The 16,205-nt window shown below is 44.0% G+C and overlaps 1 pseudogene; it reads left to right on the forward strand.

Annotated features, from left to right (window-relative positions):
• The first annotated feature begins 11,750 nt into the window (after positions 1 to 11,750).
• On the forward strand, positions 11,751 to 13,625 carry LOC116562202 (annotated as a pseudogene).
• Positions 13,626 to 16,205: the final 2,580 nt, after the last annotated feature.

Here is a 16,205-nt window from a genome sequence, read left to right on the forward strand (position 1 = left end):
CGGAAACTGCGTCCGTCGGGAGCTAGGGTGGTTGCGTTCAGCGTTCCGCGTTCCGCCCTCCGCCCTCTCCGCGCTGCGGTTACAGTGCCTCCTCCTGGAGGCCAAATACCCGGCCGCTCAGCGCTCGTGGCAGCCCATAGTCGCAGAGACACAGTCCGCTTTCCAGGTTTGGGAAGTCCCAGCACTTAACTGCGCGTTGGTGTCCCTAGTTTGCCGGCCCGACTACAACGTGCAACCGACTGTCTATTCGTCTCGTTACTTCCGGATGTAACATACTAATCGGCCAGGCCCTTTCCATTGCTGCTCATTGGAACCTAGATATTACAAACCCTAATAAACTCGGAAGTCTGTTTATCTTATCTGTCTGTCTTTCTCTATTTGAGACAAGGTCTCGCTCTGTCGCCCAAGCTGGAGTGCAGTGGAGCGATCGTAGCTCATGGCAGCCTCCAGCGATCCTCCCTCCTCATCCCAGTAGCTGAGACTACAGGCGCTTGCCACTAATTTCAAATTTTTTCTTTTGTAGAGATGAGGTCTCTACAACATAGCGGGGTCTCGCTATGTTGCCCGGGCTGGTTTGGTAATCGGCCTCGAGCAATCGTCCCGCCTCAGCAAAATGGGATTACAGTCTTGAGGCACCGCACCCCACTGTATTTGTGTTTTCACTTTCCCGCTAGGAAAGCAGTTTGAAACTCCCAACATTCCTCTCTCTGATTTTATTTCTCAGATGTCAGGCTCACTAAACTCACCTCACCATTAGGTAAGATGCTGAGTAGGTCTCTGTCTAATCTGGTATAGGCTCCGTTCCTGACATCCCCACCATCCAGATGACTTCATCACTGAAGGGTGTTCACAATACCATTACTTGTCATTCTTTTCGTTTGTTCTTTCATTCATATCTGCATTAACTTTTGAGGAACTACCATATCCCCATTATTGTGCTGGGAACCTGGATAACAGACAAGATGCAGTCCTTAGCATCAGTGTAGTAGGGATCCGTGGACAAGTTTTAAAAATAAGCATATTGATATGTAGACTAAAATGGAAATATATAAAACAGCCTAGAAAGCCCTTCCAGATTTCTCTGCTGCTTACATTTGCAGACTGATGTCTTGGCACTCCGAAACTGCTTGAAGTTCCTCCACAAGATATGGAAACTAAGCAACCTCCAACTCCACTTTTACCTAATTTCCTCTGCCTCCCAAAACTCAGCTTAGTTCTCATCTTTAAGGAATTTTTCCTGATAATTCTGAAGTAACACCCTTACCTCACCCTCCAGTCCAGTATCTCCACATAAAACTAGGCAAATGTCCCTTTTGGAGGCTCCCATACTCCCTCTATATAACTCTATTTTAGCATGTATCCATGTATTTAACAAATATTGAGTGCGACTTTGTATAAGGTGCTGGTAATAACAGCAGTGAATCAGACAAACAGTCCAGTCATCATCGGATGAAGTCCTTGTCCTCTTTTCCTATGAAAAAGGAGCCACTGAGCAAGTACTTAAAATGATTTTCTGTTTTTAGGTCTTTCCTACCTAGAGTCTGAACTCCGTAAGTGTGAACAAATGCTCTTATTCATTTTATAGTCCCAGAACTTAGCATAGCACCTGGCAGAGCATTCTCCTCAGCCGACTGCATGGATAAGCAGAGAAAGGTGCAATCTTTTTGGCAGACAGGATGAATGCACATAGTACAAGGACTTCAGATATTGTGAACACACATCATAGAAAATAACAGGTAGAAATAATTTTTAATATCTGTGAATTTTGGAGAGTGCAATCAAATGCAATAATTCAAGTGCAAATACTTTTTACATGTTGAGTGGAAAAGACATATGTCTCTCTCCCTATTTTTCCTATTTCCTATTATATAGTCTAAGAGTCAAAAAAATTTATTATAAAAATTTGTAAATAAAAATCCAATCAAGTGATTTACCAGGTAGGAAGTTGCAGGTTTTTGTGAGTAGAGATGCAGGTAATGTATGTAACTTGAATCCAACACTTTGCTTCAGTTTTTGTAGTCCAAGACAAAATGACTACAAAGAGGGCCTTAGACGCGATAGCTGGAAGAGACAGATGAGTCATCCTGGATATCTACTCCAGGTCTCAGAACCTGCCAAGATCTCTGGTCTAATTATTTCTGTTTATCTGATTGGTACCTGGCCTTTTTAGTGCATATGCCTCATTTAATTTCTGGACTTTTTACAATTAGGAATAAAAAGGTATAAAATAATTAAAACCATACCATTAAAAGGATTCTCTGTATATCTGGTAAATTATGTGCTTATCATGTTTAAGAGATTTTTGGCTTCATAAAAAGACAGCAAAGAGAAATTTAGGCTTGCCTTATTGTTTTATTATTAGTTTAAAAATTATTATGTAAGGATTCAAGAAGGAATTTGTAAATACAGTTTAAAACGTTGGTTTGAAGATAATTGAGTATGTGAATGAGACTGAAAGTTAGTGAAAGGCTAATTCCAAATGACTGTTAAGATTTACTATACTTATCACAAGAATAATAAGAGCCGAAAACCAAATGTAAAAGCCTAAGGTATAACTAGGACATTGAATTTGGAACTAATAAGTTGAATATTAACTGTTTAAGGCAAAGATTTTTTTAAAGAATATTTTCTTTATTTCCTCATAGCTCTTTTAACAGCTTTATTGAGATATAATTCACATACTATAAAATTGGCCCATTTAAAGTGTATAATCCAGTAATTTTTAGTATATTCGGAGTTGCACAGCGTTCACCACAATCTAATTTTAAAACATGTTCATCACCCCAAAGGAAACTCTACACCTATTAACAATCACCCCCATTCCTACTCCTATTCCAAGCCCCTGGCAATCGCTAATGTCCTTTCTGTCTCTATGGATTTGCCTATTCTGAGCATTTCAAACAAATGGTATTCTACGTGATGTGGTCTTTTGTGTCTAGCTTCTTTCACTTGGCATAATGTTTTCAACGGTCATCATGTTGTAGCATGTCTCAGTAATTCATTCCTCAAGAGAAACTTCGGAATAATCCTTTTCTGCATATAAAAACAACCCTCAAGGACACTCCTGATAACCAGGGTCTTAATTAGCTTAATTAGGCCAGCGATAGTCTTGGATCAGGTTATCTAGAAACAGAGCCTGAGAAAAGGATTCTTATTAAAGTGTTTTATTAGGACGGTGCACTCTAGAGAAGGGGATGGAGGAAGCAGGATTGGCCAAGAGGACAAGGAACCAAGAATGAGCCTCCACTGACCCCATGAAATTCACCACCCAGTGCTGGCCAACAAGGCCAGCTCTTTGGACACACATGCCCGTCCATCATTGAATGATCTCTTCAGGGGCAGGATTGCAGCAGAACCTCATGCATGAGGTGGCTCTTGTTTTAGCCAAGGGAAATTCTCCAAAGAAGAAGTTAGCTGAAATTGTTATCCAACATTCCCAGCAGCTGGAGTACAGATGCATGCATGAGCTTATAAAGTGGATTTGGGCAGGAAAACAAAAAACATTCACTATGGTCCACTCTTTGTATTACCGAGATCATTTGCTTCTCATGTTAAGTTTCTCCATCTGAGTAGTTTCTAATCCCAATTTCTGGGAAATTTTTAAAAGACAAGAGTGATGGGACAAAGTACAGCCCCTGCTGCTGCAGCTGATCCCAAGGCCATAATTGATACTCGTTTCCCTCCTGCACCACCCTTTCTAGATTCCCCTCCACCTCAGCTAGCACTTCTGCTGCTGCAGGTGGCTTGGCTGATGGATTGAACCAGGCACTTGTCTCTGAGGGGTGTCAGACCCTGGTTATCATGCTGTTACCAGGGTGTGGTGGCTGTACTTATTTATTTACAATTACAACTAGGCACAGGAATACCCAGAAATGCCCCCAGTGGATCTCCTGAGGACTCAATATATTCCTCTCTGGTCTCATTATGTAGCAGCAGCCTCCACCTCCTTCTGATGGTTTGCTTGCAGGTCTTCTGCTGTTAAGAGCCCACAGTGATCAGAGAGCAGCCATAGCTTCTGGTTTAGTGGGACTCTTATTGTGTCCTATAATGAAAGCATCCCATATCTGAGTATCAGGACCTGATTATCCCTGGATCACTGGATCCATGTATTCTATCTACTGTGAACACAGCACCATATACCAGCCATTGGCTTAAGGAGTATATTTGCATTATCCTGAAGGATAACACTCCAACCTCACAAGGGGCTATTTCCAAGAGTTTCAGCTTGCATTCTTTAGTCCATTGTTCCACTCTATCAGTTTGATAGCTTCCAAGTGGTATGGTGTATGGATCCTCTGGTCAAGTTCCCAACACTATACCTTCAAGCTAGAAAGTGAAATCCTTGGTCTGAGGCAGTGTTATGTGAGATCCTGTGTCAGACTGTCTGACATTCTTTAAGTTCTTCAGTAGTGGTACTGGCTGAAGCACTATGGGCAGGAAAGGCAAAACTGTACTGGGAATACGTGTCAAACCCAGTCACGATGAAATGGGACTCCTTCCAGGGTGGAAGGGCCAGTGTAATCAACTTGCCACCCAGTGGCTGTTTGGCATTCTTGAGCACTCAGTGTTGGTCTCTGCAGCAAACAGGTCAGACACTCAATAGCAAAAGTAGTTTTATCACCTTTGGAGAGAGTCCAGGCCGTTGGGCCCATGCAGAGTCACTGTCTCTGCTACCATGGCTACTCCATCTATGGCCCCCTTGTGTGAGAACTGGGGTGGCCACAGACAGAGGCTGGCTAATATCTGCTGGCCTAGTCATCCTGTGCACACAGTTGGTTGATGCCTCTTCTGAGTGGAAACTTTCTAATGGGCATTATGTACTAAAAGGTCCTTACACTATATGCCCCCTCCCATAAGTCTATTTACCTGCCTTTTCTCCAGCCTTTCCCAATCTTCCTTTTTCTAGGCTCTTGACCAACAAGTGAAGCTAACATTTGTCATTGCCCATGAGTATATGGGCAACATTCTTCTCTGTCCAAACAAAGTTAATACCTAAATGCACTGACTGAAGCTCTGCCAAATAGGATGCTTTCCCTTTCACCTCTTTCAGAACCACCCCTGAGTGGGGCAGAAGTGCTGCAGCAGACGTGTTCAGCTTGCACCCACACCCTGCTGACCATCCACGATCCAAGCTTGGATTTTTTTCCTTCGTTGTCAACGGTTCATGGGGAACTCCCCTGAGGCCATAGCTGTGAGTTTAGGGAGCAGCATTGGTACAACAGTAGCAGGTGACATGGGGACCTCTGCCACCTATTTGTGCAGCTCACTCATGCTCTCTGGACATGCTTGAACCTAATTGCAGACCTACTGGATTCCTTACAGGGGACTGCTGCTCCACCCAGCTGACCTTATGACACAGAGAGTCTGACAGAATCCAACTTATGATCACTTGGTGTCTCAAGGTCACTTAGCATCCCATAGTCAAATGCTCAGCTTCTACCAGGGCCCGGTATCATGACAGAGCTGTTTTTCAAATGGAGCATAGTTCTCTGCAGCAGATGGCGTGGCCTTGCTCCAGAATCCTGGGGACTGTGCTGTGACTCGCCTTTTGGGGCTTGCCAGAAGTACCACGTGGCATCTTTCTTTACAACAGACACCTCTAGTACCATGAGATCTGCCGGCTCACAGAGTCCAAGGGGCAGGTCTGCTTGTACCAAAGAATGTACCTACCATACAGCCCTTTATCACCCTGGGCTTCACTAACAGCTAGCAGCTTTCCAAGTCATCTGATAAATATATGCCAAGCACAGTGAATATGCTGCCTCTAACACCCAAAGAGGCCTACCAAATGTTCTGCTTTTTTTCTTCGTGGTAGGAATTCAGGCTACAAGAATTTGTCTTATACTTTGGAGGGGATGTTCCAGCATATCCCAGCCCACTGGATCTTTAAAAACTTCACTGATGTGGCCGGCCTCTGCATCTTGTTAGGCCCTATCTTCTATCTTGTGGAGAACAGCCTCTTTTTTTTCCATTTTAATCATTCGTTTCGAGCCAATATATCCAAAGTAAATTTTTAACATTCAATTATCATGAAGAAATACTAAGGAGACACTTTGCACCCTTTTTTGGCACTAAGTCTCTGAAGTCCGGATGTCTACCACACTCGTGAAATGCGACCAGGACCTGCTGCTTCTCAGGTGCTCACCACCACAGCCCACCACACAGACGGCTGGGCTGGGGGTCCACTGCCCTGCAGGAAGGCTGGGGCCTCTGGCCCAGAGCTTGTGGTCCCTCATCTTCTCCACTGCAGTGCCTCTGGCCAGGCTTTTCTCTACCAAGGAAATGACTCTACCCCACCTCTGTGACCCCAGGCATATCTATCCAGACCCAGGACCACCCTCCTAGGGGTCTTCCCTGAGACTGCGTGGGAAACAGCCCAGATCCCCTCAAAGCTGGGAGACAGGAGGAGTTGCTATGTACCTACTGGCTCCCATCCCTCTGGAATCTCTCAGGGGAAGCGGCCAGCAGGGACTCACCCTCCCCTCCCCACCAGCACCTAGCAGGATGCAGCTCCCTGGCCATGTGGCCAACATCCACATGTTTCAAGGGCCTTGGAGGCAGGCCTAGGCTCCCCGGGGTTGGGCGGAGGCAGAGAAGTTATCTGGGTTGGACTACATGTTGATTTTGGTCCAACACACATGGTTGGTGATGGAGCCTAGCAATGCATGGGGACGCCTGCGAGGTGGGCCCTGCGTGGCTGTAGCCGGGCCCTGTGATGCTCATGGAGGTCATGGGCAGCCTGCTCTGCTGCATGGACACGTGGCTCAGACCGCTGTCCATCTGGCCCTGCGTGAGGGAGGAGGGTGGCAGGCTTGTGCTGACGGTGCCACTCAGGCGGCCGGGGAGGGCAGGCTCTGGCTGGGCCGCTCTGAGTCAGGGATCTGAGGCCCAGGTTCATGTTCTGGCTGGGCGGAGCAGGGTGAGGGGACTGCATGTGGGGAACATATTTCCTACCAGGGCATATGGAGTACTTGCCATTTCTTGCTTCTAAGATCTAATTAACACGGTCTCATAAATATTGGAGACCAAAGCAGTGTTCTGCAGGATGCCCAGGTTGTCCAAGTCCCTTTGGACTATATTATATGACAGAAAGCAGGATAATTAACATTGTCCTGGCAAGAGAATATCACGTCCATGCCATGTGATGAAAACTGCTCTTTCTTCCTGGTGGATATAGAAAAGAACACATTTACAGATTGATAGCTATTAGGCTAGTGCAAAAGTAAAAGTAATGGCAAAACCCGCAATTACTTTTGCACCAGCCAAATACATACACGTACCAAGGCTGTAGTAATATGCTCTAGTAAAGATACCAGATCTTACAAACCGGCTTCAATGGGGCCAATATTTGGCTAAATTCTTGGTAGTCCACTGTAGTATACCTGTGACCTACCCAGTGATTCTGAGGTAGACTGGCTAATTAAATAGGGTTAAAACAAAGAGCACCATCTCTGCGTTCTTTAAGTCTTTGAGAATGGCGCTAATGTCTGCCATTCTCGGGGCCTGCAATACTCCTCTTGGTGGGACAGGGTCTGTTTCAAGGACTCCTATTTGGAGTTCCTGCTAAAATAGCTCTAGTTCCACAGCTCAAGAAACCAATATGAGGATCCTGCCAAGTGCTAGGTATTTCCATTCTCCATGAAAGAACCAGAGAAATAACCACTGGTAGAGTCCACAGACGCAGTGAGCCTGTTTTAGAACCTGTTTAGGGATACTCACAGGTATCCCTTTTACCGGTGAGTTTCTTACTCCATTAGTTTCCTCGGACCCTCCCGAGGACAGTAATCACTGGTAGACTTCCTGGTCTTAGAGGGTAGGCCTGGGCCAGACCTTAGTTATCACCTGACTCTCAATCAGTCCTTCCTCATAATAATGCAGCCTCTCTTTCAGTCAGTTGTTTCTGAGTCTGAGACATGGCTCAGGTCTGGAAACTGGACAAGAGATCATGACTTTCCATTGGTGTGCCTGACCTCAGCCTTCTGCTAACCTATTATTAATTGCAGGTTATCTTCTATTTATACACTTTAGCGCTATTTTTTCTGTTGCACTATTCTCCTACCCATCTTTCTTGTTCCTAGAAACACCATGTTCGATTAGTCTCTCCATAGGTCCCCGAAGGTCAGTCCTCCTGGCTGACATCCTGACCTGGCTGCCCATTACAGTAATTAAGTGGTTCTAATGGTTGAGTGCTTCTGATGGCTAAGTGCTGTCACCTGGCCTCTGCTATTCTGGAAAGCTCTAATCTCCTTTGCTACCAGGAAGTCTGGTTCTATAACAGCATCACTTATCATCAGCCTCAGCTGCAGAAGGCAGCTTCACAATGACAAGTATCCCTTTCATTGGTGATTTTCTTTATTTCTTTTTTTTCTTTTTTTTTTTTTTTTTTGAGATGGAGTCTTGCTCTGTCACCCAGGGTAGAGTGTAGTGGCACGATCTTGGCTCACTGCAATCTCTGCCTCCCGGGTTCAAGCAATTCTCCTACCTCAGCCTCTCGAGCAGCTGGGACTACAGGCGCACGCAACTACCCCCAGCTAATTTTTTGTATTTTTAGTAGAGATGGGGTTTCACTATATTGGCCAGACTGGTCTCTAACTCCTGACCTCATGATCCACCTGCCTCAGCCTCCCAAAGTGCTGGGATTACATGCATGAGTCACTGCACGCAGCCCAGTGAGTTCCTTAATCCATTAGTTTCTTCTGACCCTCCGGACGAAAGTAATCATTGGTAGACTTCCTGGTCTTAGATGGTAGATCTGTTCCAGTATGCCTACTTCCATGAGTCCTTTGACCTCTTCCTCCACAGCCTGCCATCACAATTCTGGCCTCTCGACTTCGCTGGATGTAGGCCACTTTTCCCCCAAGCTTCCAAGAGTCATCCAGCAGCATAATAGAACCATCCCTGAGGCAATTTCCAGGGAATTGTTATTACTATTATCATTATTTACCCTCATCTTCTTTGGGATGGTAACTTTCCAGGGAATTAAATCCTGTCTTGTGGGCCCCACACCCAGCTTGATATGCTATGCCCCTCGGTCCAGCACCTCATGGTCCCCTCCCAGACATTCTCCCTGTTTTGCTGGTATACATTATCCATGTCTAGTAACCCTTTGGCTTGTAGCCCCCTTCCACTCAGCACAGCAAGCATTACCCTAATTGAGTCATGATGAAGTGTGACCCCAGTTTTGGTCTGGTATCCAAAAATGAAAGGTGGAAGGAGGGGAAAACATTGTCGTATAAGGGTTCATTTCAGTTGAGACTTCTGCATAGCAAAGAAAGGAAGGCATTATCTCTTAACAATGGGGAAAGGATCCCTTCTGCAGGCACATTGCTTTGGTGGAATCTGGGGGTCAAATGCTGCATCTACCAGCAATGAGATAGAACCTTATTTCACAGTTCCAAGTCCCGCCCTACCCTTGCAGGGCTCTGTCTTTAGCAAAGGAGATCTGCTGTGACTGAACATTCAGCCTTCACTGTAGCTCTTTGTTGCAGAGAAAGGTTGGCCTGTCCTCCAGCTACAGGTGATGAGAGTCTCTTGCAATGCTGTCTAGCAGGCCCTCTGCCTCTCACACTGCACTTTTCATTCATGATTAGCTCACCTGAGCCTGTCGTTTCCTCTCTTAAGCACATTAGTGGTGACCAGCTGCAGTCATCCAATTCTACGGTACCTTCAATGACTACTTTCCTTCATCTCTACAAAGCCAGGGACCAGCCACTGCATTCCCTTTCACCTGTATCACATTCCAGCCCACCACAGGCAAAAGGCAGCCTGGGCAGCTATGCTGGGAACTGACGAGGTCAGTTCCACCGAGGTCCTTGTGATCCATTGTCTAGCAGATGATGCAACTCCAAAAGTCCGTCCAGCTTCCTGAAACTCCTCTGGCACCGACTATCTTAGGTGGGACTCTCTAGAAATAGAACCTGAGTCAGTGACTTACAATGGAGTACTCTTCAGGAGAGACCTTTCAGTAGTGAGGGAGGAAGAACAGGGAAGGGGAAAGAGCTGAACAAGAATTTGCCAAAGACCAGCCTGAGCTTAGGCCTTTTATTTGGAAAAACCTACCGTATCTCCCTTTGCCTAGCTAACTCTTTTAGGAGTCATTGCTCTTATGGCGCCTTTTGGCGCCAGTATGCCTTAGGGTGAGGGGAGGGATAGGAAAGGATGCATATATCATATACCCACACATACATACACACATATACACTGTTGGCTATATATTAGGGTCCTCTAAGGAGCTATTAAAACTACTGACCCATGAGCCTGATCCCCAAAACATTCAGATTTAATTGGTCTGGTATGGGACCTGGGAATCAGTGATTTTTAAATTTTTATTTATTTATTTTTTGAGATGGGGTTTTGCTCTTGTTGCCCAGACTGAGGTGCGATGGCATGATCTCAGCCCACCACCTCTTGGGTTCAAGCAATTCTCCTGCCTCAGCCTCCTGAGTAGCTGGGATTACAGGTGCCAGCCACCATATCCAGTTAATTTTTGTATTTTTAGTAGAGATGGGGTTTCACTATATTGACTAGGCTGGTCTTGAACTCTTGACCTCAGGTGATCCACCTGGCTCGGCCTCTCAAAGTGCTGAGATTACAGGTGTAAGCCACTGCGCCCAGGCATCAGTGATTTTTTTTTTTAAAAGCTCCCAGATTATTCTAATGTGCAGTTAAGATTGAGAACCACTGGACGAGACTATGATGTCCATGGTGGTAGATTTTTCGTTTTACTCCTATAGCTAGTTCCAGGGCCTGCCTCAGTATCTATTGTAGGCATATAATAAATATAGAATAAGTGAATAAGTGATCATAAAACGTAGAGAGAAAAGTGCAATTTTCCCCTCATTATGTCATAATGTCAAAAAGCTGACATTTAATATTGTCGCATTTATAAATACAATTGATCTGAGCTAATTTTTCACTTCAGTGATCACAAATATCCCTGGGAGCATGACCCACAGAGAACACTCCTATGGTCTCAAATAGCTTCAGGTAAGATCCCAGACACTCCTCAACTTTCCTGGCTTTTAGCTTTTAAAAGTAATTATCTCTGCCTTGTGTACATTATTTCATTTTTTTTTTGTTTTTTGTTTTTTTTTTTGTTTTATTATTATTTTTTTTGTCTTTGCCTTGTGTACATTAAATGGAGGTCAAAAGTTATCAAACTAGGGGCCAGCACGGTGGCTCACGCCTGTAATCCCAGTACTTCAGAAGGCCAAGGTGGACAGATCACCTGAGGCCAGGAGTTCGAGATCAGCCCAGTCATCATGACAAAACCCCATCTTTACTAAAAATACAAAAAATTAGACTGGCGTGGTGGCAGGCACCTGTAAACCCAGCTACTTGAGAGGCTGAGACAGGAGAATCGCTTTAACCCTGGAGGTGGAGGTTACAGTGAGCCAAGATCATGCCAGTGTACTCTGGCCTGGGCAACAAGAACGAAACTTCATCTCAAAAAACAAAAAGAAAACAAGTGAGTTATCAAACCAGGGCCAGGAGCCGTGGCTCACAGCTGTAATTCCAGTACTTTGGGAGGCTGATGCAGGAGGATGGTTTCAGCCCAGAAATTCAAGACCAGCCTGGGCAACATAGTGAGATCCCATCTCTATTTATTAAAAAAAAAAAAAAGAAAAAAAGAAAAAGAAAAAGCTAGCAAGCTAGTTTTAGCTTCTCTGCTGGTGCCAAACCCTGCAGAGCTGGCCTTGCTCCCTCCTGAGGCAGTGTGGGGCCACAGTGCAGGGCGGTGGTGGCCACACATGTATACGAAAGAGCATGTGGTCCAACTTGGTCTTCCTCAGGTTCCCACAGGATTCATCCAGATGCACAAAGTAGGTGGAGAAATGTCAGAGAGCAAACCTATAAGATAAACATCTAATGAATTAAATACACATTCTCAATTAGGTGCCAACCACTTCTGAGTCCTCTACCATCTGTTGAACTAGTCCTAATAGGAAATCTGATATAACGCAATACCAACAGTATTTGATCTTACCAGTCATTTGAACAGTCCACATAGTAGACAGAGAAAATGAATAAAAAATTGAGTAAAGATGAAATCACGACACTGAAACAGAAAAAAGTTGATGAAACTTCTGAACAGGAATGAAAACATAAAGAAACCAACAACTGCTGTGTTCAGAACCCCAGTGCAGAAGAAGCCAGCCAAAGGAAGGATGTGACCACTTTGCCTCTAACCCCTAAAGAGAAAGAAAATAAAGAACATCTAAAATCTCTATTTGAAATTTTGATTTTGATGGGAAAACAAAACATGTCTCTGGATGGACATGAGGATGATGAAATGCCAGAAGGCCTCTTCACTCCTCATAACATCGAAGCTCTGCTGGAGTACAAGTACATTCTGGTGAAGAGGTCTTGAGAAAGTGCTTTGAGACAACAGCCATGAGCACTTTTTTTTTTTTTTTTTCATAAAATATAATCGAATCAGATGCTAGAGTCTGTGACAGCTGCATTTGGGAAGAAACTCTCAGGGATGTGAGAGACTCACACTTGTTTTCCATTATCACTGGCATAGCCAGGGAAGAGCACCTACGGCGTTGGTGAGGTTTGTGGATGAATCTCATGACCTGGGACTAGAATTTGTGGGCTTCCCACCTTATGAGGCAGATGCAGAAATTCTGGGTGTGGAATTTCACCCTGCAAATTAGAAGTGGGAACTAAATATGGAGTATTGCCATGGCCAGATTTACATTGTGTCCGGTGGATTTTCTTCTAAAATGGAAGTTGTTTGTTTTTAGACTTTTGGAGAAAACCCCTCGAGCTATCTCTACATGCTGTGCTCTTCCTGTGCCTTAAATATGTGGTTGGCAAAATCAGTGCCTATGATGGGAGCAATCGAGAATTGAGGACTAATTGCTACAACAATCCCTATAACGATTGTTATAGGAACAATTGAGGAAGTTTGTTCTTTTTTCCATCAGTTGCTGCAACTGCTTTTAGAACTTAACAATGTAATTTCTGTTCTATATCAGAACAGTGAAGAAAAGGGTCAAGGACTAAAGGAAATCTGCCATTCTCTGTGGAAAGGCAGGCATGATGCTTTTGAATTGTAGTGGACCTCCTGTAAGCACTTGTTTTAGATGGTATAAATAGTGACCCACATACTACATGGAAAGCTGTAGAGCTGGCCAAGCATTTGTACTCTGTAGTATAGCAGCAGATTTTGATTTCATTGTTATCATTGTTGTTCTTTAAAATGTCCTATCTTTTATAAGAGCCTGTGGGGAAAATCTCCAGGGGCAAACCTCTGATTTCTTCTTTGCAGCCAATAGCTTGACTGCCATACTGCATGCACTCAATGAAGTGATGGAAAATATTGAAGCTCATCATGAGTTTTGGTTTGAGGAAGCCACAAATTTGGCAACCAAACTTGATATTCAAATGAAACTCTCTGGGAAATTCCACAGAGCTCAGCAAGGCAACTTGGAATCTCAACTAACCTCGGAGTTACTGTAAAGAAGCCTAAGTACTCCAACAGTGGAACATGTTCTTCAGGAGCTGAAAGATCTATTCTCAGAACAGCACCTCAGGGCTCTTACACGCATATCTCAGGTACCATCAGTCATGGGATAACTCAAACTCAATGCGTCAGAGGAATGCCTTGTACAGAAGAGACGTACCCGATCCCAACATGCTCTTCGCTGAGCTTCACTGTTGCAGAGTCAAACGGAAACACAGAGCAAAAGATATAAAGCTTCCATCACCATTTACGAAGCCCTCAATCTGCCTGATATCAGGCAGATGTGTATGCATTGATGTGTACACAATGAGGAACATCTCACGTATTCTTCCTGTGATGAAGGTTGAGAACGGGCACTATGAAAATGGACAAAAGCATTTCAAAGTATATTTGGCAAACACATTGACAGACTAAAGATCAGGTAACTTGGCTTTGTGTACCATACATTTTGATATAAAACATGATCTAGATTTAATGGTAAACACATATATCAACTCTATACAACTAAGTCAGAGCTTCCTACAGATAATTCAGAAACTGCTGAAAACACCCAAGAGACTTTAAAAATAGGGCTTCTCTTATAGTTGATATTTGAAGAAAAGCTGTAAGATGTATGTAGGCCACTTAGTCACTGAATATCTTTGTCTATAGGCCTCCCGTTGAATACTTTAGCTATTGATAATCTGCCTATTTGAATGGGCCCTGTTTCAACTCTCCTGTTTTGAGGACCTATCTGTTCTTCCAGAAAGTGACACTGAAGTTGCCAGGTTTCACTCTATGTGAGCTCTGCTAGTAGCATTCTTGAATTTTTTTTTTTTTTTAAAGAAGGAGTCTTGCCCTTTCATCAGGCTGTAGTGCAGTGGTGTGATCTTGGCTCACTGCAATTTCCACCTCCTTGGTTCAAGCAATTCTCCTGTCTCAGCCTCCCTAGTAGCTGGGTTTATACAGGCATGCACCACCACACCCAGCTAATTTTTTTTTTTTTTTTTGGTATTTTTAGTAAAGACGAGGTTTCACCACGTTGGCCAGGATGATCTTGATCTCCTGACCTTGAGATCTGCCCACCTCAGCCTCCCAAACTGCTGGGATTACAGGTGTGAACCACCCTGCCCGGCCTCTTGAATTGTTTTAATTGTCATTTTAGACATAACATTTATTATCACTGCGGATCCAACTGTCCAGTATTGAGCTATCAATTCTTCCAAGAAATAGATGTTGAGGAGGTGTGGGAGGAAGGAAAGAATTTTATAAAATGTTACAATGAAGCCCACGATTGATCTGTGACTGGTAGGAGTTTTACGTGTATATAGCTAAAAATCTGTAATGTACAGTAAAGGGAATTACCAGACAGAGAAACATGTGAGTTTGCCAAACAGGAATTTCAATGTAGATTTTGTTTTTACCAAATGAACTTAAAGGAACAAGTTATAGTGCAAGTTTGAATGGAAGAGCCCACCATTGTTGTTCTACGTTTGGTTGCCGCTGTCTGCGTTCCTTTGTTCATGCTACATCTTCATAAGCTTTTTAGCAAGTACATGTTGAACACTTCTGTTTCGAGGTCAACATAGAATCAGAGGCCATGGATACTGGCAACTGACTTGTATGTTTTCCTCTGTCTTTTTCCATGAGCATATCTACAGCCTTGTCTTGATTTTTTTTTTTTTTTTTTTTTTGAGAGATAGGGCCTCACTCTATTACTAAGACTAGAGTGCAGTGGGTGGTCGTGGCTTACTGCAGCCTTGACCTTGTGGGCTCAAGTGACCCTCCCTCCACAGCCTTCCAAGTAGCTGAGACAACAGGCATATGCTGCCTGCTGTGCCTGGCTAATGTTTTTTGTTGTTGTTGTTTTGGAGAGAAGGGGGTCTCACTGTGTTTCCCAGGATGTTCTCAAACTCCTGGGCTCAAGCAATCCTCTTGCCTCGGCCTCCCAGAGTGTTGGGATTATAGTCCTGAGCCACCGTGCCCAGCCCTCATCTTGATTTATAAGCAAAACCTGAACAATCTACAAAATATAAGTATTTGGTGGTTTACCTAGAAATAATGCAGATAATAGCTATTATTTTTAGTGAAGAAAATCAATCTTGTATTGTTTATTTCAGTGTAAATAAAATACAAATTTTCTTTTTAAAAAAATTACCAAATTGTACTTAGACTTACAAAAAACAGCTCTAACAAAACAGTTTAAGATTTAAGCATATCCATTTTACTAAAAGAGACATTAGAACAGGGATGTACAATTTTGTATGAAGGTCAATGTTAGTGAAAATGGAATAAACATTCATGAGGACCCATCCTGTTCCAGACACCATACCAGCTGTTGCATAACAGCCAGTGAGGCACAGCATACAAAAGGAACTCAGCAACTATCATGGGATGGCTAACGGAGTGGGCGTGGAGCAGAGGGCAGGTGGGAACACCAATACCTCCTATGCAAATAGTGCACAAGTGCCTTGTTAAACCATCGTTTTAAATATGAAAGATAGGCCCTGAGCAGTAGCTCACACCTGTAATCCCAGCACTTTGGGAGGCCGAGGTGGGCAGATCACTTGAGGTCAGGAGTTTGAGACCACCCTGGCCAACATGGTGAAATCCCATCTCTATTAAAAATACAAAAGTTAGCCAGGTATGGTGGTACGTGCCTGTAGTCCCAGCTACTTGGGAGGCTGAGGAAGGAGAATTGCTTGAACTTGAGAGGTGGAAGTTGCAGTGAGCCAAGATGGTGCCACTGCACTTC

This window comes from Sapajus apella, unplaced genomic scaffold (genome assembly GCF_009761245.1).
Source record: "Sapajus apella isolate SASKATOON/1434 unplaced genomic scaffold, GSC_monkey_1.0 scaffold32, whole genome shotgun sequence".
NCBI classification, from domain to species: domain Eukaryota; kingdom Metazoa; phylum Chordata; class Mammalia; order Primates; family Cebidae; genus Sapajus; species Sapajus apella.